Source organism: Bactrocera neohumeralis, unplaced genomic scaffold (assembly GCF_024586455.1).
Source record: "Bactrocera neohumeralis isolate Rockhampton unplaced genomic scaffold, APGP_CSIRO_Bneo_wtdbg2-racon-allhic-juicebox.fasta_v2 cluster09, whole genome shotgun sequence".
NCBI classification, from domain to species: Eukaryota; Metazoa; Arthropoda; class Insecta; order Diptera; family Tephritidae; genus Bactrocera; species Bactrocera neohumeralis.
In genome coordinates, this window is record NW_026089622.1 from 17788892 (window position 1) to 17816341 (window position 27450).

The 27450-nt window shown below is 36.5% G+C and overlaps 1 long non-coding RNA gene and 1 pseudogene across 3 annotated transcripts; one reads left to right on the plus strand and one right to left on the minus strand.

Moving 5' to 3' along the window:
• The first annotated feature begins 354 nt into the window (after positions 1 to 354).
• Positions 355 to 25099, plus strand: LOC126764270 (uncharacterized). Of its 3 annotated transcripts, XR_007667852.1 has the most exons (3): positions 355 to 1920; positions 2229 to 2364; positions 22423 to 25099. It is a non-coding gene; the product is annotated as an uncharacterized LOC126764270 (long non-coding RNA). The 3 variants fall into 3 exon arrangements; XR_007667853.1 differs by having other exon boundaries at positions 355 to 2364; XR_007667854.1 differs by having other exon boundaries at positions 355 to 2364; positions 22752 to 25099.
• LOC126764761 (small nucleolar RNA U3) lies at positions 8855 to 9057 on the minus strand (annotated as a pseudogene).
• Positions 25100 to 27450: the final 2351 nt, after the last annotated feature.

Here is a 27450-nt window from a genome sequence, read left to right on the forward strand (position 1 = left end):
GAATAGTCATAACATTGAGACTACTTAAATACGTAGATGTTCTACTGTGACTATTCGAAAAGTTGCCCTGCTGTGAGTATTTGAATAATGTAAAATGTTTGAAAGTAGAATTTGATTTTTCCTTGTTTTAAATTTGTGAAAAGCCAATTGTGCGGGTATTTACTGAATTTCTAAAACTGTAAAATTGTTTTCAACAAGAAAGTATTGCCATTTTGAATTTAAGTTGCAAAGACATGCGATTTAACGCCTTTAGACTATTTTTTGTGGGGCTACGTTTTTATTCCAGCTTTTAAATGCTCGAAAAAGTTTCAAAAAGTAAATGTCATTTGTAAAGAACCGATGAGATTTTGCAAAGTTTCTATAAACTTACATATATACGTAGAAAAAATTTGAAGAAATTGAACGCTTATTTGAATAGTCGACAAATAACGGTTAACCGGATAGTTTATAGTTAGATATTAAAGGTCATAAACTTCTAGTCGGCTAAATTTATATTAAAACATTGTGGTACGTGATGGTGGAGGTGGAAAAAGTCAACAAGAGTATTGGAATTCATTACATTAGGGATATAAAGATTAAAACCATTAATATAATTTTAGAACATTTAAGAAAACTTATACATTTAATTTCACTAAAATACCACACAGTTTGACCAACCTTAGCGATTTAAAGCCTGCCAGAAAATAGTCTGAGCTAATTATACTTACTTTACATTACATACATTGGTCAGGTAAACTCGGGAACATTTATCAAGTAATTTGCAAATACATACATAGGTTGTCAAAAAAGTCTTGGGGTATTTTCGCTAGTTGGCGCTGAAAGCGCGTAGTTCTAGTTGTATTCGTCTCATCGGGTCATGCTATACCTTTTTAGAAAGCTCATTTCACGCGCTAACACGTTTGTGATTGATTGTCGTTTCTTTTAAGTCCTTCGTGAGTTATAGCGTCGCAAACAGGGAGCAAAATAAAGAGAAAATACGGCATATTTTACAGTACTACTACGATAAAGGCAAAAATGCATCTCAAGCCGCCAATAAAATTTGTGCAGTTTATGGACCCGATACAGTTTCCATTTCTACCGCACAACGATGGTTTCAACGTTTTCGTTCTGGTGTAGAGGTGGTCGAAGATGCGCCACGCTCCGGAAGGCCTGTCGTCGAAAATTGCGATAAAATCGCTGAATTGGTCGAAAGAGACCGGCATAGTAGCAGCCGTAGCATCGGTCAAGAGCTGGGCATGAGTCATCAAAAATTCATTTTAATTTCAATAAAAAAAAAATCAATAAAAATACCGCAAGACTTTTTTGACAACCCATTATAACTTACACATTGACTGACTGTTCGGCTTTTGGTTTGTTAGAATAACGAAAATCATTGAATGTAGCATTTGGGATACGGTACAATTGGTAGATAAATTTCACTTATTTTCGTCATTGGATTATACCATGTCCAATATGATACGATCAGTTTATTGTACCACGAAATCGCACATGTTTACTGCCACATACCTTGTAAAGGTTATGGAAAACTTGAAAATCTTTTTTTAGATACATATATGGGATAAAAGGATAGTATTGACCTGATTTTATATAATTTTAGCAAAATAGTATAATATTTACAAAAGAAAATGCTTTCGACGTTTAATTCACGTGTCTCACATAAAATCACCTGTTCATACCCAATGAACACATCCCTGCATTGTCCTCTAATTCGTATTTAGACGAGTTATGAGGACAATGCATAAAACACCCAACAGCGCCAACATAACAACGAATTACCCAACAAACAGAAACACACAACAAAAAGAGATACCACAGCGGACGGACATATAGGCGCCAAAAGAACAGCAGCAGTATCAGCAGCAACAATAACCACAGCAGCAGAATCAAAGGTCTCAACGCGGGAGTAAAAAACCATATCAGGTTACATTTAAATATATAATTGAATTTATTATAATTGTAGTTATATTCATAAAACAACATATAATTATACCCACTCACGTATAACCACATAATTTTATATACAATTAACCCACATCTTTATATCACACTTGTTCGCTATACCCTCAAATATACAAATTTGTATTATTATCAAATCCTAATACATAATTTTTATTTTATTTGGCATACCGGCAAACACACGTCGATCACCCCGACATTTTGGTCCTTCGAGCCGAATTGTCTGCCTATTAAAATAAACCCACGCAATTAACCATCGTTTGGATCATCAGGATTTACAGAAATTCACCAACCCAACAACCATCCTTCGGATCTTCAAGATATTATATTATTTTCAATCACCCTTCGGTTCATCAGGATTACGATATTCATCCATCCAACTAACCCAACCCAACATTGGATTTATGTGTGAGTACATAAAGCCAAATTTATTTAAAAAATAAATATGTATATATTTATATTAAACATTAGTGCAAGTCGGAATAAACCGCATAGTGAAACAAAAACAAAATTAATATTCTATTCAAAGTAAATATTTTGCTTAAGCGGTATTAAGCACAAAGTATTTGCAAAATTTGTTATTGCCATATTCCGCTTTGCACTTTACCCGTTCATATATAGTATATGTACATCAGTGAAGCGCTTTACCTAGCCCGCGGGCGGCCGACTTTATTGCTCTCTCACAGATTCGCTCACACGTATTAATCAAGCGCTCTCTATACATTGTGGAAAATTAATGTGCATTTGAAAATCACTTGCTCAACGACTGTTGCGCGCTGATTAACAATTTTACTACGTTTAATTTCAAATGAATTTGGTAAGCTCTTAGATCTAGTTTACGTCGATAACGCTTCAATGTTCTCTGTTGTCCGATGTGATCCTTTAGTTCGGCCAGAGGACACGTATCATCCTGCTTTGGAAATTAACATCGAAATCATAGCCAACTTTGCTTATAATAATACACAAGACTTTTGTTTTCGGTTCAACTTTGCGAAAGCTAATTTTAAGAAGATTAATTACGAACTTTCTAAAATAACTTGGCCAGATTACAGCGGCAATATTGAATTTAGTGCTTCCCACTTTAATGAAACTATTGTAAACTTATTTGAAAAATATGTTCCGAAGTGTGTTGTTACTCAAAAAATTAGTTCTAATTTATAGTTTTCGAAAGAATTATGTAAATTAAAAAATAGAAAATCTCGTGCTTTTAAACTTTTAAAAAAAACTGGTTTAGTTGCTAACTATTCAAAATATTCTAAATTGCGTCGACAATTTGCTGAACTTAACAAAATATGTTATAGTAATTATATAAATAAAGTAAAAATAATATTATACGTAATCCAAAATTGTTTTATGGTTTCGTCAACTCCAAACGCAGGATTTCTAATTTTCCGTCCGCTATGAAATATAAGTCTAGTATGTCCAGTGACAATCACACCATTTCTAATATGTTCGCTGAATTCTTTAGGTCCAATTACTCTCCAAAATCTCCACAAAATGTTCCGCATCAGCACAAGTTATGTCCGATTTCTGTCATTAACGCACCTACCATTTCCGAAGCAGACGTCTTAAATCAGTTAAATATGTTAGAACAATCATACAATTACGCCCCAGATATGATTCCCTCATGCTTTCTTAAGAAATGTGCCAAATATATATATACCAACCCCTAACAAAACTATTTAACTCATCTCTTATGCAAGGCTTATTTCCATCCATATGGAAAAAGTCATTTATAATTCCTTTACATAAGAGTGGATTTAGGTCATCTATTGAAAACTATAGGGGAATAGCAAAGTTGTCTGCAATACCTAAACTTTTTGAAGAAATTATAACAGACGACATAACCTTCCGGATCTCTCCACTAATTTCTTGTTCTCAGCACGGTTTTCGTAAAGGGAAATCTACCACAACTAATTTGCTTGAATTTGTATCACATGTATCAACGGGCTTTAGGGAGAATAAGAATACTGATGTTATGTATACAGATTTTAGTAAAGCTTTTGATAAAGTAAACCATTCAATTCTTTTGAATAAACTTGATCTTCTTGGTTTTCAACCAATATTTCTAAAATGGGTTGCTTCTTATCTTAGTAATAGAATTCAACAAGTCATATTTAAAGATACTTTTTCTGACATAATCAATGTTCCTTCAGGCGTTCCTCAAGGTAGCCATCTTGGTCCAATTCTGTTCTTGTTATTTATTAACGACATATCATCTGTTGTTAAGTTTTCAAAAGTTTTATTATATGCTGACGATGTAAAACTTTTTAAAACATATACTTCAAACAGCGAAAGATGTCAGTTGCAAACAGACTTAAACAACCTAGTTTCTTGGTGTGATAGAAATGACATGCCATTGAACCTTAAAAAATGTAAAACGATGTGCTTTTCACGTAGAGCTGTAGACCCTACCTCATACGCAATACAAAACTTTAGGTTGGAGCAAGTATGCAGTTTTGTTGATCTGGGAGTAACTATGGACCCCAAACTCAATTTTAATCTTCACGTATCTTCCACGGTTTTTAAAGCTAAAGGCGCTCTTAGTTTTGTTAAACGTTGGTCTAAAGAATTTAGAGATCCGCTTACCACAAAAATTCTTTTTACATCTCTGGTGAGGCCTATATTGGAGTATGCTTCTGTGGTTTGGAACCCTAGTTACCAAGTCCATTCGGATAAGTTAGAGTCCGTTCAAAAACATTTTTTACTTTTTGCCTTAAATCATTTGCACTGGGATTCCAGTTTAAATCTTCCCCCTTACATTAACCGTTTAAAACTTATAAATCCCCCGACACTCGCTAGTCGTAGGGAGATGCTTGGTATAATATTTCTTGTAAGACTCATGAATGGGTCAGTCTGTAGCCCATCTCTCTTATCTGATATTAATTTTAACGTTCCCGCTCGCCCTACCAGGCAGTTTAGACCCTTACTTTTAAAATTTTCTAGAACAAATTTTGAGTTAAACGAACCATTCCGCCGTATATGTCATGATTTCAATTTTCATTCCAGCATATTTGATCTAACAGACTCACTCTTTACCATTAAAAAAATTATTTTATCTGCTCTTAACAAGTAACATTTAATAATTATAAACTTTAATCTAATTCTTAATTTCGGCTGTTGAAATTTTTGTTTCTGTAGCTGAGCAGCTTAAGATCGCAACGCTTAAAACTCTCTTGCCTTTAATGACTCGGCTAATTCCGCTCGTTCGCGGATTGCGCCCCTCGCGTCGGTTGGGCGGGAGGAGGGTAATCGTTGGGTATTATTATTATTATTAATATTGAGTGGGAAAACAAGTTTTTGTTTTCCGAAAACTTTTTCGGTAATGCTGAGTGTTTAGTTTGTAAACACATAACTAAACGAAATAGGGAGTACTATGTTAAAAGGCATTATAGCGGAAACCATACTATTTATATCGGTAACGGGCAGTGGAATGTGGAAACTCTTTTCAATGTTTGGAACTACTTATGTATTTATTGTTGCGAAGTTTCGTTTTCCACTTTGAAATTAATAAAATCAAATACTAGAAATAAAATTAGCGATCGGCACCTTGAAGACTTACTTCGTATAAAGTTTTGCGGCTCCGAACTAGATTTAGATAAGTTGGTTCAAAACTATGAATATATTGATTTTTAGTTTTTTGATACAGATGTTTAGGTGAAAACTTCAACATAAATTCAATATTTAAAATTTTTTGAATTTTAATTTTTTTTTGACAAGTGAATTGTCTTTATTTTTGTAATTGATAAAAAATTAATAAGGAATTTCATTAATTTCACAATTTTGTAAAAGTTGTCGAATCACTTTCAAATTTTTTTTATATTAATTAATACTAAAGCTTTGTATTTTTTTTTGTGTGTAGCAGCAAGCTCTCTCATACTCCAACACAAGCACACAGTCTGGTAGTGTGCGTTTGGGCATCACTGATGTACATACGCACATAATTTCTGAGAGCCAAGTAGCGTTGTTTTGGCACTAGGGTGGGTCGATTCCGAACTTTTTTCGATTCGGGATTTCTAATAGTGCGGAAAAGTTGCCTTAGTACTTCCTGATTTAAATGCAACTTTTTGTTTTGAGATCGGATTGCATCATCAATCCCAACTCCGGCCTTGAAATTTCGGAAATTCGCCTAAAATCGTGAAATTGTCTACCTAGCGCCTGAAATACGAATCTCATGGCAAAATGTATAAAACAAAAGTTATTTGTCACGTCATTTTCTACCGAAACGGTAGTAGGACGAACCGTTCCCGAGATACGAGCGAAAAGGCGGCGCGCCACAGCGCAAGGTGAAAATTGTTGCAGCTCTCAGCTAACCTGTATTGGTCACCCAGAACCCACCGCGTGGAGGTGGCTGCTCTTCGGGTTCCTCCCAAGCCCAACCCAACCAACCAACCATATGTCAGGCTTGTTTTGGTCTGAATCTGTGTCAAATTTATTGACAAAATCAGATTTTGTACTAAACTTTGGCACTTGTTGCCTAGATTTCAGTGTAGGGCGTATAAAGCGATCACGAGATTGGGGGCCAATAACTTTAGAAGATACCTCTGTCACCAGTTTGACGGTTCTCTCGACTGCCACGGTGTGAGAGGGGAATTCACTAAATTTCCATACCTCTGCAGTGTCTCCCGACAGCCCCTTTAATGAGTTCTTCGTTAGAAACTGAACAAAGAACTGGTGGAACAGTCAATCATATCGTAATAATTATTAGCTTTGAAATTAAGCTTTGGCACTTTATTACATCTAACCCTTCCATTTACAGTGTCAGACTCTGCTTCTCTGGCTGCCAGAAGACGGCCAAGGGCCAACTTTCTGACTTCTATCCGTTCGTCAGTCATCATACTAAGGAGAATGTTTTCTGGAAGTGCAAAGAAAGCATTCTGTTGAATGGATGAATCGACAACCTTGCTGTACTTGTGTAAGTGTATTGTCTTTGCGGCCGTCAAAATACAGCCCATATACAGAGTCAATACTTTCGGTGTTTTGGAGCTTAACTCCAACACTTTTTTTGCCCGACTAATCTTGCATTTGTCAGTGACAAAGCTAGCCTGATCCTCTGTTATCAAACGTGCTTTCTTGGCATCCAGAAAAGCAGATGAAACAATCAAGGCCGCTGCTCTATCACTTACTCCAAATCTTTGGGCAGCAAAAGCAGTGTGTTCTAATACTAGTGTGTTTTGTTTGGTTTTAGAGGATGGAAGAGAAAATTCATCATCAGCATTGTTTTTGGAAGAATCCATGTGCGACGCACCTACATTGTTGTCGTCTGTATGAGGTTCTGGCTGATCTGAATGGTCTCGTGTTCTAGCTGATACTTTATGGTAAGTGTTGATGTTGAATGACGTTTTGAAAGCTTTTCTTTACGTTAATTTTTCTTTGTAATCTTTTTTGTTTCAGGTAGATCAACACTTCCAATGCGACCAATTCTTCTGGTTCTCTGGTCCAAGAGAAATGGTTGTTCATTGATAGGAACTTTCCTTTCCTTGGGACAAGTGCAAGAAGAAAAATAAATGCATTTACAAGCAGCGATGTCAAATAATTTTCCGGCAGAAGAGACAAAGTCGTCTCTTTTAGAGCTCAAACCTATTGGGTTCCTTAAAAACATTTGTTTAAGAGTCAGAAATTTCTTATGGTATGTGGTGAGCATTTGTACAACTCTGGTGTGTGAAACTATCGGAATAGATGACTTTTTGAAAGTATTTTCAACCTTTTTGCAACTATTTCTGTAACCTCTTTACTCCTAGGTTCATAGTTGTCGCCTCGGAGTCGCCCTATACGAAATCTTTCAAACTGATAACACAAAAGAACATCCTGGTAAGTGGTTAACTGGGACTCAGAGGGATTGTACGGATATATGCCAAACACAGGACATTTCTGTCTAAATTTAAATTTAGATACAGACATTTTGAGTTCTGTGTTCTCTTGAGAGAATATAAGTGATAGCACTCGGCGAAATCAACGACAAGAGTAAAGGAACTCGATGAAAAAATATTTGTGTGGAGACCTATCCGAACGTGTCCTTTGGCATAGGTGAATGAATGTGAGTGATAGCACTCGGCGAAATCAACGTCAAGAAGTGTGGCCGCAAGCCGATTTTCACCTTGCGCTGTGGCGCGCCGCCTTTTCCATTTCGGTAGCAAATGACGTGACAAATAACTTTTGTTTATACATTTTGCCATGAGATGCGTATTTCAGGCGCTAGGTAGACAATTTCACGATTTTAGGCGAATTTTTGAAATTTCAAGGCCGGAGTTGGGGTTGAATATGCAATCCGATCTTCAAACCAAAAGTTGCATTGAAATCAAGAAGTACTAAGGCAACTTTTCCGCACTATTAGAAATCCCGAAACGAAATAAGTCCGGAATCGACCCACCCTATTTGGCACCCACTTGTACCCGCTCAACTAACAACAAACTAACGTTAACTGCTAGTGCAGTGTGAGCAAGCAAAAAACAGACCGATTATTTTTATCATTTTGTATGAAAGAAAACTAGAAAACTTAAATTCACATTTTATAAATTTATTATAATTTATTATCTCCCCGAGCATGCCTTTGCCAACAAGTCGTCTTTTCGCGACGATGGCAAAAGCTAAAAATCATAAATTGCTCAACTTTCTCGATCATACGTATACATACATACATATTTACGCATGTTTGTAGGCGAAGCTGCTACAGCGGCAAGGGGTGACAATCGGCGGCTATTACTTTACTTATGCCTTAAAAGTTCTATTGCTACGAATATGGAAATGACAACGAAATAATGCAAATATGCATATTTCTAAAGGTCATTAATTTCTTTGAAGAAATGAAAGGAATGGAATGATCCTGAGAAGTATAGTCTTAACTTTTCAACGGCCAATGAAGTGCATTTCAATCAAAAGGAATTTATTCATTAAAATCACCACTCAGAAGTCGTTTTATCCGTTGTAAGCGAACGATTTTCGAAGAAACATCATTTCTAATATGCCAAAAGACAAAATAGGAAATGAACTTCTTAAACCTCACGCTGTCAGATAAGACGATATATCTCGTCATCGCGGGTCGATTTCCAAAAAATAGACTAACGCAGGGTATTTCAACAAAAGGGCACATAAAATAGTTGAGAATTCGCAGAAATGAAAGAGAAAGGAAAGAAAAAGCAGTATAACTTCAATAATGAACAAGCATACAAACATACATATGCGCAACAGCAGCAAGGAAAGAGGTAACAATCGGCGATCCATTGTATATTTCTTTCATGCATAACCATACCATAATTAGGACAACGTAATACAAGTGTCAATGGTGGTCTAGGTGGTAAGCTCTTGAAAAGTTACGACGGGCACGTAGGTACGTAGGTTCGAATCCCAACAGAATTGATTTTTTTATTGAATATGTCACCAACCAAAAATTGAAACATTGTTCTACAAAAACAACAACAGCATAAGCATGGCAACATTGTGTTGTTGGTAGAAAAGCCGAGCTGTGCCGATAGAAACGAACAAACGATCGCCGACTGTCACCGCTTCGCTTGCTGCTCGAACATCTTCGCAGACAAGGTTGCGTAGATTCATATTGAGCAAGGTTGCGCAACCAGAATCTATCGCAACCTTTTCCGAACTCGTATAAGAAGTATAACTTCAAAAATAAATTCGTTGCTTATTCACACATTCAAATTCAAACTTAAATAGGGAAATATTTTTCAAATTTATATTGGCATTTCATTTATGTATCTGGTGAATTGAGCAAGCTTTGAAAACAAAAGCAAATAAATTTTCTCAATATTATAAAAATAAAATTCTACAAAAATTTTATAATTTCTTAATATATTATTGCAATATATTGTGTTGGAGTCTTGTGAAGAGAGTGAAAAAGTGCACATGTGGATTAGAAAAGCTAAATTGACTTTTTATTATTTTTGAGAATAAATAAAATAAAAATCTATTCATAAAACTTTATTAATTAAATCGACCACGTGAATACATAAATGAGTGACCAGTGCTCACCTTTCGAGCAAGGTCACTCGATGAAGAGAACAACATTAATTAATAATGAGTCAAGGACTCTTTTAACAGAAATAACAAACCTAAATGTTGAGTTATTAAATAATTCAACAAATATGACAACTTTGAGCATGCAAAATGTCAGTTCTGCTAATGAATTGAGAAACGAAAGTGATAATACAATGCAATGGCAAACTGTGACTAATAAAAGACCTCAATCAGGCTCTCCCACTATTGTTCAAAAACGAACAAAAACAAACAACTATACAAACTTAGCGGATAGCTATAACTCTATTCCAACAACTCAACTCAACAACAATAACATCAGCAGCAATTCCAACAGCACGAACATGTTTGCCGGGCTACAAGACGACAAGACAAGAATCGGATAGCAATAACATAATGGATCAAAACATAGAAGAGAATACACCAAAACCACCACCAATTATTGTACCAAATATTAGAGATATTAGCGGTATGATTAAGTATTTCGAAACTATTATTAATAAATCCGAATTTAGTTATAAAGCTTTGCGAGACGGCCAAATTCGAGTAATGGTAAAATCTATAGGGTCATACAGATCTCTGGTAAAAGATATGAAAGAAAAAGAAATTAACTACCATACGTACCAGCTTAAACAAGAGCGTGCGTATAGAATTGTTTTAAAAAACTTACATTTCTCTACTCCAGTAGATGACATAAAAGAAGAAATAGAAGCGTTGGGTTTTAAGGTTAGGAACGTTAGCAATATACGAAGTAGATTTACGAATATGCCTTTATGCATGCATTTTGTCGACTTAGAACCAAGCAATGACAATAAAAATATCTTTAATTTAAAATATCTTGGTAACGCTATTGTTAAGGTTGACCCTCCCAAAAAAGGTAAATGATGTTGTACAATGCCATCGCTGTCAAGAGTTTGTGCATACCAAATCATATTGTACAAAATCGTACAGGTGTGTGAAGTGCGGTCTGGACCATCCAACAGCTGAATGCGTTAAAAGTAAAGATACGCCTGCCAAATGTATTAATTGTTTACAAAGCCATCCAGCAAATTACAAGGGATGCAAGGTGTACCAAAACCTTGCCAAAAAATCGAATATGACTGATAAAAGAAACAATTTCCCATCATATTCCCATGCCTCTCATAATTTCCCCCAACTGAATAATTATAAACAAACAGAAAATGTGTATGCCAACCCTAATATATCATATGCCCAATGTGTTCAAAGTAATTTAAATTCAGAAAACAACGTTCTTGAAAAAATTGAAACCTTATTTTCTAAACAGCTTGAGCTTACTCAAAGTTTGTTTAAAATGATGTCCACTCTTTTGGAAAAACTATGCAAGTAGGTCTCCGAATAGCTATTTGGAACGCCAATGGTCTGACTAATCATACCGAGGAAGTAAAATTATTCCTAAATACAAACAATATAGACATTTTCTTGGTGTCTGAAACCCATTTCACAACTAAATCGTACTTCAAAATCATCGGTTATGATCTTATATGTGCAAACCATCCGCGCAACAGAGCCCATGGGGGTTCCGCCATTTTAATCAAATCCAGAATCAAATATGAATGTCTGGAAGAAGTTAGAGAACAATATCTACAAGCAGCAGGAGTTAAAGTTAAATGTGACAACCATGAGTTACCCATATACTCTGTATACTTTCCTCCAAGATTTAACCTTAAAACAGACCAATACGTTGATATTTTTAGACAGTTTGGTTCAAAATTTTTGGCAGGTGGGGACTTCAATGCAAAGCACCCTTGGTGGGGCTCTAGGATCATAAATCCTAAGGGCAGAGAACTTGAAAAATGTATTACCCAAAGAAATTTTTCCATTTTATCAACAGGCACTCCAACATATTGGCCAAGCGACCCAAGAAAAAATCCGGATCTTCCCGATTTTGTGATATACTCTGGTTTACCCAGATATAAATTAAACATTCAGGACAGTAATGAACTAAGTTCAGATCACTCGCCTTTAATTGTTTCATATAATGAAAATGTTTACCAGACTTCCAAAAAATATAAGATCCTTACCCCGAAAACCGATCTCAAATCCTTCCAATATTGTATCGATAAACATATTGACCTTAACGTGCCCTTAGAAAATGGTGGCGAATTGGATTCAGCGGTAGAATCGTTTACAAACCTGGTTCATGAGGCTGCATATCTATCTAGCCCGATAAGAAACCAGCCGACTTTTACTGATCATTTACAGGTTCCTGCTGAAGTGTTGGGTCTAATTAAAGAAAAAAGAAGATTAAGAAAAGCCTGGCAGCTAAATAGATACCCAGCTGAAAAGAGAGCACTTAATAAAGCAACCAAGCTACTAAAATTAAAGCTATCTGAACTGAAGAATGAATCCTTCAGTTTGTTTATTAAAAGCCTTGAACCCACTAAAAACGATGAGCACAGACTCTGGAAAGCTACCAAGTATCTTAAACGACCAACCAAACGAAACGCAACAGTTAGGGACTCAAATGGGGTATTTTGCAGGAGTGATGAAGCCAAAACAGAGGCCTTTGCTAAACACCTCTACCAAATTTTTCAACCTAATTCTTTAGGTACTAGTAGTGATGAAACAGAGATTCTAAATTTTTTAGAATCTCCGTGTCAAATGGACCTCCCCATTAGCAAGATATCAAATAGCGAAGTTGCTATGGAAGTACGTAGATTAAATAATAGTAAAACACCCGGCTACGACTATATTGATAGCAAAGTTGTTAAAATTCTTCCGGAAAAAGCTATCGAGTTTCTCACATTAATATATAATGCTATTTTAAATATAAATCATTACCCCACACAATGGAAATGTGCCACTGTGGTCATGGTCCCAAAACCAAATAAGCCTGAAAGCTGTCTTACGTCATATCGTCCTATTAGCTTACTGGTAACATTTTCGAAAATATTCGAAAGAATATTTTTGCAAAGAATGTTACCAGTAATTGAGGATCAAAATATCATACCTGAACATCAGTTTGGGTTCAGAATAGGACACGGTACGCCAGAGCAATGCCATAGGGTGGCAAATGTAATTACAAATGCGCTGGAAGAAAAAAATACTGTTCTGCAGCCTTCTTAGACGTTCAACAAGCTTTTGACAGGGTATGGCATCCAGGACTCCTCTTCAAAATAAAAAGGCTAATGCCAGCACATTACTATTTAGTGCTTAAATCTTATTTAAGTGACAGACACTTTTATGTAAGGCACCGAGATGCCTCATCAGAAATCTACAGCATTAATGCTGGTGTACCGCAGGGTAGTGTTTTGGGTCCAGTCCTATACACAATATTTACATCAGATATGCCCACATTACGAGAAATAGAGGTAGCAACTTTTGCTGATGACACAGCGTTTATCGCTTCTAGTGGTACCCCTATAGAAGCTTCGTCTCTACTTCAAAACCAACTGAATATGCTGGAAGTTTGGCTCAACAAATGGAAAATAAAGGTTAACTCTGAAAAGTCTACACATGTCACATTTGCATTAAGAAAAGAGGAGTGTCCTGCTGTATTTTTAAATAATAAGCAGATTCCTACTAGGGATAAAGTTAAATATTTAGGCATCTAGATCGACGTCTTACATGGAAAAGTCATATTCAGGCTAAACAGCAGCAATTAAAAATCAAAACTAAACGCATGTACTGGTTGCTCGGTCGAAAGTCTCAACTTAGCATAGAAAATAAAATACGGCTCTACAAAGCATTCAGCTTTGGGGTACTGCCAGTAAGTCCAATGTGGAGATTTTGCAACGTTATCAATCAAAAACATTGCGGTCACTTATTAACGCCCCATGGTTTGTTACCAATGAAGCTATCCATAACGACCTAGGTATTCCCTTTATAAAAAATGAGATCCCTAAATATAGTGCTAGATATCTTGCACGTCTCTCAAACCATATAAACCCAATTGCTGTTTGTCTGTTAGATACAACTTATGAAACTATACGGCTAAAACGTTCTCATATCTTCGATTTACCATTTCTCTAAAACTTTCTTAGATTTAAGTCTGGAACAAAAAAAAAAAAAAAAAAAAAAAAAAAAAAAATTAATTTTTGTTGGATGTATTTAATAACCTAAGTTAATTATATTTTACTTATGTATATGTAAAAAATTAAGTAATCCTTTATGTAGATTTGCTCAAGGACAAATCTACCTCTGCCATTACCTACCAGATCTAATTTACTGAATATCTTAATGTAGATAGATTGTAAATAAAGAAAGTTAAATAAAAAAAAAAAAAAAAAAAAATTTATATTTGTTTCATTTCAATTTGATTCATTGTTACGACCCGGTTAAGTGAATTTTTAATAATAATGGAAGAGTTCAAATTTTGTATTTCGGATTTATTCGAATATATTGAGGAGCATTACGACACCCAACCCGAAAATGAGTCAATAAAAAGGGTTGAACTTAACGCGATATACGACAAGGCAAACAAATCGTACGATGCCTTTCGTAGAACCCAACAAAAATCCGGTGAAACTATTGATTTTGCAAAAATCAAAGAAAAATTTAAAAATGGTCATCAATTGTATTTGATATGTTTAGGATCCATTAATCAATCTATTGATGATATCAAGACCCCAACTCCAATAATAAAGGAACGAGTTTCAGAGGAATATTCATCGCGGGACATAGGACCCTCAATTCATCTACCCCCTTGCAGATTTCGCAACCTGGCCTTCATTCAGAGACATGTTTACGGCTATATATGTAAATAACTACAAAATCAGGAACGTTTTTGCTTAAATATTTATTTATATTACATCTTTTGTTAATATTTTACAAAAGTTTTAAACAAAAAAAATGTACAGTATTAACAAAGTTCGCTGTTTAAATTTTTATACTCTCGCAACAAAGTTGCTAAGGAGAGTATTATAGTTTTGTTCACATAACGGTTGTTTGTAAGTCCTAAAACTAAAAGAGTCAGATATAGGGTCATATATACCAAAGTGATCAGGGTGACGAGTAGAGTCGAAATCCGGATGTCTGTCTGTCCGTCCGCCCGTCCGCCCGTCCGTGCAAGCTGTAACTTGGGTAAAAATTGAGATATCATGATGAAACTTGGTACACGTATTCCTTGGCTCCATAAGAAGGTTAAGTTCGAAGATGTGCAAAATCGGCCCACTGCCACGCCCACAAAATGGCGGAAGCCGAAAACCTATAAAGTGTCATAACTAAGCCATAAATAAAGATATTAAAGTTAAGTTTGGCACAAAGGATCGCATTAGGAAGGGGCATATTTGGACGTAATTTTTTTGGAAAAGTGGGCGTGGCCCCGCCCCTCACTAAGTTTTTTGTACATATCTCGAAAACTACTATAGTTATGTCAACCTAACTCTACACAGTCGTTTCCTTCAGGCATTTCCATATACAGTTCAAAAATGGAGGAAATCGGATAACAAACACGCCCACCTCCCATACAAAGGTTATGTTGAAAATCACTAAAAGTGCGTTAACCGACTAACAAAAAACGTCAGAAACACTAAATTTTACGGAAGGAATAGCAGAAGAAAGCTGCACCCAGGCTTTTTTTAAAAATTGAAAATGGGCGTGGCGTCGCCCACTTATAGACCAAAAACCATATCTCAGGAACTACTAGACCGATTTCAATGAAATTCGGTATAAAATATTTTCTTAACACCCTGATGATATGTACGTAATGTGGGTAAAATCGGTTCACAACCACGCCTTCTTCCAATATAACGCTATTTTGAATTCCATCTGATGCCTTCTCTGTATAATATGTACATATATACATTAGGAAGTGAAAATACAATTCAATACTCAAAGTACACAAATTGATCTAATCTAATTAATTTTACAGCAAAATAAAAAAATATGTAAATGACGGATAATGAAATCTCGATTATCACTTTATCATGCGAGAGTATAAAATGTTCGGTGACACCCGAACTTAGCCCTTCCTTACTTGTTTTTAATGTATTAACGTTGTAAACGCCTTGCTTGTAGCGACGATAACACGTTTTTGCACTACACGCAGCATCATAACCGATGGCACTTACATCGTTTTTCCACACTGATAGTGATAATTAAAAATTAAATATCGAGTTCAATTTTACTGGTTAAAGGAAAATATAAAGTTTTAATAATTACAAAATATACTTTCTTATTAAAATAACGCAATACTCTGCGTAATTACAGATTTTATTAAAGAACCAACATCTTCTGGGGTAAATAGTAATAATAAATTAAACAATAATGCTTCTATTTCAGTTTTTTATTTCAATAAAGAAGAAGAAACAAAGCGGCAATTTAGTTTTCATGTAAGAGTTGAAGTTAACTTAACTACAAATGGCCCTATAAAACTCAGCATCTTGATTGGGCAAATATACCGCCATTGCTAACAAGTCTTTTTTCTTTTCAGCAGAAATCGCTATTGGTTTCTTTCGAAGAACTGGTAATTCATATGGACGTAATATATCTCGCGCATATTTCTGCTGACATTTTGACTTTTTTCTTAAGCTGTGACAATGCCATGGTTCGCTAGTACTGTGATTCATTCTGAGACGTAAAACTTGCATGTCATCTGCAGTAATTTGGAGCCATCTACCTTAGGTTATTTTGCACGTATTTTTGTTTAAATTTTTTATGAGAACATCAAAGTTTTTAAAGTCAATTTGAAGCATTTGATGCACCCTGAAAGGGTTAGAAGACTTAGCTGATTTAATCATTTCGTGAACATCTACTGGGGTATAAATCCGCGCTGTTTTCTTTTTCCTTTCAATTCGAGAGAAATCTCGATCACACGGTAAAAAGCTGTGTCCAGAAACTAAAAATTTCTGATTAGCTTCAGAAAAGTATTTAATTTTTATTAGATGGTAAATTAAAGTGATCATGGTCCAATTATTATTTTGACCCACACATCTGTCGGACCAAATAATTAATTTTCTCACACCTCCAGCTTTTAAAATGGCGTAGGTGGAATTGATGTGTCTTAAAATACATTAAGCGATTTCAGCTGCACACCTTTTTGCAACTGTTTCATGCCAAGTATACATGTCAACAGTATTTTGCCCCAAATTATGTATAGCGAAGTTGTAATTCGAATACTGCCGCTGATAAAAGACATCCGTATGTGTGAGATTTGGAGTATAAATCACTTGCTGTAAGTCAACGCAAAGCGCAACAATATGGGAACTGCCTAATGCTGACTTTGTGTCATCACTCAGCTTAGAATATGCTTTTTCAGCCTTTTTGTGATGTGCCTCTGCCAGTTTCTCTATGCATCTTATTTTATTCTGGTCTTCAGCGGCAATCGTTTCTATATAATACTTATCGCAGTGCTTACAAGTGTCGGACCTTGGTAATCCAAGCCGCAAACCGAATTCTGCGTTAAATATATCTCTGTATGTATTATAACTTATAGTTCTATCTGGATATTTTTCCTTGAATAATTTAAACATTTTTGTAATAGTTAAATCTGGATGGAGGCAATTTTTTTTGAACTAGAACGACTGTAGTGACTTTCTTGACAAGGAAAGCTTTCTATGTGTTCCATCACACTTTTCTTTTCAGCACTAACTTTTTTATTCGGCCTATTATCATGTCCGTCCGCGCTGATCACTCAAACTATCTCCCGCCTTCAGTTTTTCAACTAAAATTTGAAGTCTTCGTTGTGTCACTTGAAAGGTATGACAAATCATTTGTTTGCACACTCTCACATTTCTCTCATTGTGCTGTGGTAGAAAATAGTTCACTGTTACATTTCGACGTAATGTGCCCTCTGAAACTCTTCTTCTTTACGGTTCTTTCAATTCCATTTGATAAAATTGAGAGAAATGCTTCTGAATAGTCTCCAATTTGAAGCTTTAGCACTGTAGATAAAAAGCGCAGTTCAAACTCTGATGAATACAAAAACAAAACTGATATTGACACAGCTTACACTTACAACGTTTTTCCACATTACCGTTTCTGGAGAATTTTTTTTATGTACAACTTTCTTCCTGAATATGCTTCTCCACTATTTCTCAGCCTCTTATTACTTATATCTTTCCAATTTTCATAATTTATTTTACGTTTTTTTCCTTTATTGCACTTTTGAATGGTGCTCCACACCTCTAAATTTGCAATAATTACCAGCATTTAAAACGTTTTCCCACTCACTACTGACTTTGGGACGCAGCTCAATGGCTAAAAACTGATGGATATTGCAAAATTTTGCGCTCTCATGATACGGGAGAGCATTATTAAAGGTAATTTGCAAAACAACAGGATTGCCAAAAAATGTCACTTACAACGTTATTCGAGGCGATGATTCAATTGTCTCACAGATCTGCACAACGTCTACATATACGCTAGCAGCTGGGACCCCATCTTAATCTTCTTATGCGGATTGAAACTGCCCAAAACCCTACTTCATTAATTCGAGGACACCCTAGAAGATAACTCGGAAATACCACCCTGGAAAACTTTCGACGCGTTTCTCACTCATCGATATAAATCTTTGGAAGCAGTAGGAAATCTAACTGACCCCGTTCAAGTGACTCAATCCGACAGTGGATCCTATAGAAAAGGAAAAGACAGGAAATTCAGCACATTTCTCGCTAATGTTTCCGGAACTTCGACCTTGAATTTTTCACATGCTAGTGCACACCCAGTTAGATGCAAAAACTTCTCAAAAAAACCTAAAGACATTGAAAGTTGTAAGCTTTGTAGAACACAACATTCAATTCGAGAATGCCCAAAGTTCTTACAAATAAATGTTGAGACCCGAATAACCACAATAAAAAATAATGGTTATTGCTTCAATTGCCTTGCATTATCTCACAATTTCAGAGAATGCAAGAGCAGAAAGAAACATAACACTCTTCTGCATAGGGATACACCAACCAGTTCCCCATCCCCCCCCGCAAGGATCGAGAGCCTCAAACTGGCCTCTTGACCCAAACAACAGTAGTACCTCACAAACCCTTAATACCAATATAAATCCGCAAGCCTACACAACCCTCTTACAGTCCACTAAAAATAAAACCCAAGACCCACAAAACTTCAGTGGGAAGCAGATTATGTTAGGTACTGCTGTAGTCCAAGTTTTATACAAATGGCAAATATTCGCAGCTCGCGCACTAGTCGACTTCGGGTCAGAGACCACAGAGAAAATTGGACATACCCACGTTCAGGAAAAATGCACAAGTGACTGGATTGAATAACACCGTTTCGGCAGCACCCTCCAAAATTTGTGAACTCACCCTTCGTTCCCCGACAAGAAAGGAGTTTAAAATAACAACACATGCATTTATCTTAAAAACTTTAACCGATAATTTACCCACTCACTCACTTAATACGATCATTACTAATACAGATTTTGGTTTTAGTTTAGCTGACCCTCACTTTTATAAACCCAGACCAGTCGACATATTGATCGGAAGTGACCTGTACCCACAAATAATTCTCAGTGGTGTACGGAGAAATGTATTCGGGACCCTTCTAGCCCAAGAAACGGAATTCGGTTGGATTCTATCCGGACCCACACCATAAAAACCCTTATCACCCTCAATAATGTCATTTTTCAGTAAGATGACCCCAGACAAGTTGCTCATACAATGCTGGGAAGTTGAAGAAGTTCCAAGAAAGCCTCTACTCTCAACTTCAGATATAGTTTGTGAGCAAATTTATAAAAATACAGCCCACAGAAACTCAAATGGGCGCTATGTGGTAACATTACCCTTTAAAACCCCAGAACAACTCAAGACACATAGCTCTAGCTCAATTTTTTCAAAATGAAAAATCAATGTCGAGAAAACCCGAAATAAAAGCGGCGACAAGGCCATCAACGAGTATTTGGAACTCGGTCATATGACCTAAGTAGAATACGACCCTGCAGATAATACGAAAACGTATTATCTGCCACATCTCGCAGTCATCAAACCGGATCGCATAACGACTCAATTCCGAGTAGTATACAACGCATCATGCCCCACCTTGAACAGGAACAGCCTCAATGATGTACTACATACTTGACCCATTCTGCAAGCAGACTTCGTAACCCTAGTAGTAAAATGGCGAATGTTACGAATCGTATTCAACGCAGATATTCAAAAAATGTATCGCCAAATTCTCGTTGAAAGCAGACACACTCCGTTTCAAAGAATCTTATTTAGGAAATCCCCTAACGACCCTATAGAAGATTTTGAATTACAAACTGTTACGTTTGGTATTAACTGTGCTCCATTTCTAGCTATCCGTACCCTCCTCAAATTAGCGGATGATGTACAAGGAACCCACCCACTGGCAGCAGAGATACTTCGAAACGGAATGTATGTTGATGATGTACTTGCAGCAGCACATGACGTACCAAAAGCGATAATGGCACGAGATGAACTCACTTCATCTTTGAAGTCCCCAGGATTCGCTCTACGCAAATGGACCTCAAATGACCCAAAAGTTTTATCTGGAATCCCACAAGAACATCTATTGGATACCAACTCACTCAGTTTACCAGAATCCAATAACACAAAAACACTAGGAATCAGATGGAATGCAAAAAAGATGCGTTCTTTTTTCTCATCAACCCTATTCAAGATAAAACGTCGTATACTAAAAGAGAAGTACTATCGATTATAGCAAAATTGTTTGACCCAGCTGGTTGGCTCAGCCCCGTTGTAGTCACAGCAAAAATAATAATGCAACAGATATGGCTTGATAAATCCGATTGGGATAAGTGTCTGAAACCCTTAACTCTCCATCGATGGGAAATATTCATAAAGGACTACGATTCCTTAAATCTCATTGAAATTCCTCGATGGACCCACTTTTCGACATCGGTGATCATCAATTTTCATGGATTCTCTGACGCATCTGAAAAAGCTTACGCAGCAGCCCTATATATCAGTGTTTGTAGAAATACAAATACCTGGACGACCCTTTTGGTATCCAAGACTCGTGTGGCCCCAATAAAAACTATATCGTTACCAAGGCTAGAAAATTGCGGAGCTATTCTTCTGGCGAATCTGGTGGATGCAACACTACCCCAACTAAGTATAACCCAATACCGTACTCATCTTTGGACGGATTCCACAATTGTTCTTTCATGGCTTAGCAAACCCCCATGCACATGGACAACCTTTGTATCCCACCGAATTGCCACAATCGAAGAAAAGGTTGGAACCGAAAATTGGACTCACGTCGAAAGTCAAGACAATCCGGCATATCTAGCTACTCGCGGAAGCACACCTCTGGAAATGGTTAACAATGACCCCAGGTGGCACAGACCCCAATGGCTAACAATCGATCCGAAACACTGGCCAGTTACCAAAAAATCAATCGATACAACACTGGAACTCCGACCAATCAAGACCTTCGTGAACACAACACAAGAGGATATACTGGATTCTCATCCTTACCCAAAGCCATTCGAGTTGTAGCATATTTGTTCAGATTCTGTTAGAATGCGTCATCCAATAAATCACAACAGTCAGACACAACGTTGGAAATAACTCCAGAAGAGTTCAACACTACCCGTACGAAGCTAATTATTTTATCCCAAAAGAAGTATTTCCAGGAAGAGTATGAAGCCTTAACCCAGAAAATCAGCATTCCCAAAAAAAGTACAATTTTGACACTAAACCCTTTAATCGATACCAAAGGAATAATGCGAGTTAATAGTAGGTTGAGCAATTCAGCGGCATTATTACTACCCTATAGCAGTCGATTAGCCAAACTACTCACCCAATTTACCCATCTAATAACCCTTCATGGCGGCAACCATCTAGTCTTACGACTTATGCGTTCGGAATTTTGGATACCGAAGCTGAAAACCCTCATCAAGTCTAGCATTTATCAGTGCAAAACTTGCGTTTTGCACAAAAAGCGCAACACTACTCAGATTATGGCAGCACTACCCGCAGAACGTACCACCTTAACCCGTCCATTCGCAGCAACAGGAATCGATTTCGCCGCTCCCTAAGACATAAAAAATTACACCGGCAGAGCATGTCTGATTACAAAAGGTTATGTATGCGTATTTGTTTGTTTTGCAATCAAAGCAATACATCTAGAGCCAGTAAGTAATCTCACCACCAACGCATTCATGGCCGCATTCGCACGTTTCTTTTCCAGGCGCGGATGTCCCGCCGATCTCTATTCGGACAATGGTACTAATTTCGTTGGAGCGTCTATACTTTTAATTAAAGATTGGCGATAATTCATGAAGTCATTGAAAATTCAATTAACAACTAGTGAAGCACACCAAAAAATTAACTGGCACTTTAATCCTCTAGGAGCTCCACACATGGGTGGACTCTGGGAAGCAGGAGTGTAAAGTTTAAAGAGCCACTTGAAACTTGTCTCAAAACCAGAAATTCACTTTCGAAGAACTAGCCACCCTTTTAACCCGAATCGAAAGTTGCTTGAATTCTCGTCTTTTAAGCCCATTAAGTGAAAACCCAACTTATTTAGAACCTTTAACTCCAGGCCATTTCTTAATAGGTACCCCTTTATTAATCTCAACAGAACCCAACTTTGAAGGTGCACAGCTAAGCATCGCACAAAGATGGCAGAAACTGAAGATACTCCATCAACACTTCTGCAAACGATGGCAAGAAGAATATTTGAAAGAACTCCACAATACACTCAGAGCAATATAGACGTCAACGATATGCTAGTTATACGTCAAGAAACTCTACCCCTAAATGAGTGGAGACTTGGTCGCATAGAAAAAACGTATCTCGGTGCAGACAATAAAGCAAGAGTAGTTGACATGCGTACCTCTCAGGGAACAATTACCCGCCCAATAACCAAAATAGTCACTTTACCAAATTATTAATCTTATTTTCTTATAGTGACATGGGCCCTCAAACCAGTACGAAGCCAATTTGCAGCCGCCAAAGCAGCCCCACTATCACTGTGGGATTACTCAGCGTAACCCGTAGCATCAGCCCACTCTCCGACGAGGGAACTCTGGCAATACGTCTTCATCGCTTTAAAGCGACCCTTTCCCCTATTCGAGAGGAGCGGGGAAGTACCCATCGCACGGCCCGGCGTACTATCAGCCGTTCATCAAAATGAATACACAAACACGTCGCCTGTGGATTGTGTAAAAAAGATCATAGACTGGTAACATGTTCAAAATTCACTTAAATGAACATCAACGAAAAGTTTGACGCAGTCATTAAGTAAAAGTATTGCGTCAATTGCTTGGCCAGATCGCATTCTACCCAAAAGTGCAGAAGTAAAAAACGATGTGCCACGTGTAATGGGGAGCACCATTCAACCCTACATGGGCACCCCAGGTTGTTCTGCAAAGAGCCAAAGAAAACATCAAAAAGCGAAGTAAGATCATATAGACAAAAAGATCTACCCACGTTACTGGCCAAGCCGACCCTCATACCAACTGTCATGATCAAAGTCAAACACGATGACAAATGGAACAAAATACGAGCCATAACCAACCCGACCCGAAAGGTGACTATTATTGCGTCAGAACTGGTTCAGAGACTGAGGTTACCGAAAACGTACCTCGACTCGCACCCCGATAATAGCACCGTGATCGTACAAAATACCGTACTCGGTTGGACTTTAACCGGTGCTTGTGCGATTTAAACCCAAGTATACCTCACACCCGTTCATAACAATACTCATTTACCCAAATCAAAATAGATCTAAAAATCTTTTTATTCGCAGACACTGCAAGGCGGCCGGGATGTTCATACCAAATGAATTCATCCCTGCATTGTCCTCCTAACTCGTCTAAATACGAATTAGAGGACAATGCATAAAACACCCAACAGCGCCAACATAACAACGAATTAGCCAACACACAGAAACACACAATAAAAAAAAAGAGATACCACAGCGGACGGACATATAGGCGCCAAAACAACAGCAGCAGTATTAGCAGCAACAATAACCACAGCAGCAGAATCAAAGGTCTCAACGCTGGAGTAAAAAAACACATCAGGTTACATTTAAATATGAATTTATTATAATTGTAGTTATATTCATAAAACAACACACAATTATACCCACTCACATATAGCCACATAATTGTATATACAATTAACCCACATCTTTATATCACACTTGTTCGCTACATATACCCTCAAATATACAAATTTTTATTATTATCAAATCCTAATAATTTTTATTTTATTTGGCATACCGGCAAACACACGTCGATCACCCCGACATCACCAATTGAGTAAAGGTTGTTTCAAAATCCCGAATATCAATTAAATGAGAACTGGGAGCGCTAACAGAACGGCTGCACCAATCTTGATGACATTTTCAGAGGTTGTTCGCTGTGGATCAAAGAAGGATTTTGAAATAAAAATACCTTATACTTGTCATTAAGAAAAGTCGGAAAATTGGATAATTCCAAAAAGTAACTTTTTTCCATAAAATTTTTTTTTTCAATTTTTGTTTGTATTGTTTTTCAATATTTTGATTTGTAAATTATTTGAATCGTTCAATTTCGGTCGCTTGCTTTTTTATTCCGGCTATTCAAAAGAAACATTATCGAAAATTATTCAGTGAAAATTTTACGTGTGTTTCATACAAAGAGGTCAATTGCAGATTGAAATTTGTTACGAAGCCACGAAGAGGTCGCCCTAATATCGGTCGGCGTTCTTTTTGCCATCAACGTATATATATATATGGCAACCCAAGGCCAGGCAAGGCAAAAAGTACTTCCAGGATGCGGTGACAAATGTGAGGAATTATGGATCGCGGTCAATCAGCAAGCGATCGTCACGATGTCACAGCATGATTTTTCAAACAACAGTTACGATGTTTGATAGCCTTTATCTTGAAGCAACGTATATGTGGTGCTGTTAGATGCTAGATGTACTCTGCTGAGTGGCAAAAGAGAGGTTTGCCGCACGAGTTACATGTACGACTACGTTTGTAAAAACACCTGACAAGGCAGTTGATAAATACGTCGAACTGTTAAAGCAAATTGCAACATAACACCATTTCCGGCTTTTGCAATTTGCTTAAACAAATAAAGTAATAAAAAATTAATTTAATAAGTAAATTTCGTAAGAATTATTTTAATTAATAAAAGAATGCTTATTCAGCAATAATATGTTAAAAATAAGTGAATATTATTAATAAGCAATTTGTAATTAGAATAAGCTTCATTTTAAGTAAATTTTATCAAATAAAGTAGTCTGTTCTGGATGTCCAACAATGTCACCTCGTTGCAATCTTATTCGATTTTTTTGACTTTTTTTAAAAACCCGTTTACCGCGACTAAACATATAATTGGCGCAGTCGGTAATCCTTAGTAAAAATTTACAAGGATAGTGAAACGTTACTATAACACCCAAACAAATCCTGCGAATCTGTAGCCAACTCAGGAAGTTGACCAGACCCTCCAGGATATAACAAAAATAAAATAAAATAATTTTTCGCAGTGAAAACGACCTAAAGTTAAAGGCGTTAACCCACCGAAAATATCCGAAAGAAAACAAGTTTTGCAGTGAACACGAAAAGAAAAACAAAAGCGTGGAGTCACCAAAATTAGCGAAGATAACGAGGAAAACCATCGAAATCAAAACATCGAGGCAACAAATATTCGATAACAACAGAAAAATGGAACAAGAGCAGATTAAAATACCCAACGTAGAGCTCATAGAGCAACTGAGCAGAAGAGAGCAGCAGTTGGAGCAACTTCGACAAGCGTATGTCGATCTCCAACATCGTCAAGCAACCAATGAAAATGACCTACAACGAATTATGAAAGACATTCAACACATACCCACATTCACGGGAAAAGGAGAAGTAACAATAAATTCTTTTATGAGCAGCATCGAATATCTACTGTCAAATATAAGAGATGAGGAAGTCAGAAAGGAAGCCACCAGGGCAATATATTATAGGACGATACAAGGGGAGGCAAAGGACGTTATAATAAATTTACCGCACCCGGACAACTGGACGGAAATCAAGAAAGCGCTGAAGTTAAGATATAAACCTGATCTGGAACTCCATGAAGTATACAGAAGAATATGCAGTATAAAGGCAAACACGGTGAGTGAGTTAGCAATACTTATACAAAATATCAAATACAAAGCTGATGAACTTAGAATATATTATAAGGACGATGTAGAGATAGACATGACCAACGTGGACAGTCTTTTAGTGAACATAATTAAAGAAATGACACAGGGGACATTATTAGACAAAATTTACGAGGAACATGACCTTTATAATATTATAGAGATAATGACAAAAAGAAGATATGAGGATACATGTATTAGGCCAGAATTTAAAAAAACCAAACTAGCATATGGACAGCACGGACAATACAACAACAATAGAAAATACTACAATAATAGTAATGAGAAATATATAGGCAAAATGTTCCAAATTTTTTCAAAAATAAGGGAAATGTGGATAACAATTCTAATCAATTTAGACAGAATTTCCAACAGAAAGGAAATAGAGATAATAATTCTCACCAATATGGGCAAAGGTTCCCAACATATAAAGATAATAACTCAGGTAGAGAGAGGAGAAATATAAACTCAAACCAAGTAAGACTAGATAGATGAGAGCCTATGGAAGTAGATAGTATAGAACTAGATCAAGAGAGATCTCAAATGGCAGGACACCCTAGCAGCAGGAGCAGCCAAAATCGCTTGCAAACGCCTAGGCAAAGCTATAGAGAACTCGAAAATTATAGGGAAACTAATAATTCAGATCAAGAGAGATCCCGAATAGCAGGACACCCTAGCAGTAGTAGCAGCCAAAATCGCTTGCAAACACCTAGGCAAAGCTAAAGAGAAAGTGACGACTACAGGGAAATTAATGAATCAATTTTTTTTTACAAGGAAGCCTCGGAGAGCTTACCACAAATAGTAATAAGAATTAAAAATAAAAAATATATTGCGCTTATCGATACGGGAGCGAATATAAGTTTAGTGGATTCTGAATTGAACGAATTTCGAAAAATTCCACTTAAAAATAATATAACAATAAGAACAGTAACAAGCAAGGAAACAATTACCCATGAAGTGCATACGGAAGCACCAAAAGAATTCAATTTACCTGAAAACGCGTATATAAGATGGAGATCGACATCATTAAAAAAATAGGAAATATAATTTCATAATAGGAATTGATTTATTAAATCATTTAAACACGATGATAAATCTAATAGATGGAAAAATTTCACTAAATAAAAAAGAATCAGAATTTTTAAATAAACCATACAATTTCAGTGAAATATGTACCCTAGAAACAACAAATGAGAAATTAAAAGAAATTAAATTAGATCATCTAAATGCAGAAGAGTTTAGAGAAATCACGAAATTATTGAAAAAATTCGAAAACCTTTTATTTAAAGAAGGAGAAAAATTAACAAGTACTACGGAAATTCAACACGAAATAAAAACTACTACAGAAGAGCAAATAAATTCTAAATTATATAGATATCGACCCCAGCATGAAGAAGAAGTTAGAAAACAAATCAGAGAAATGGAAGAACAAGGAATTATAAGGAAAATTAATTCTCGATATTCCAGCCCTTTAATAGTA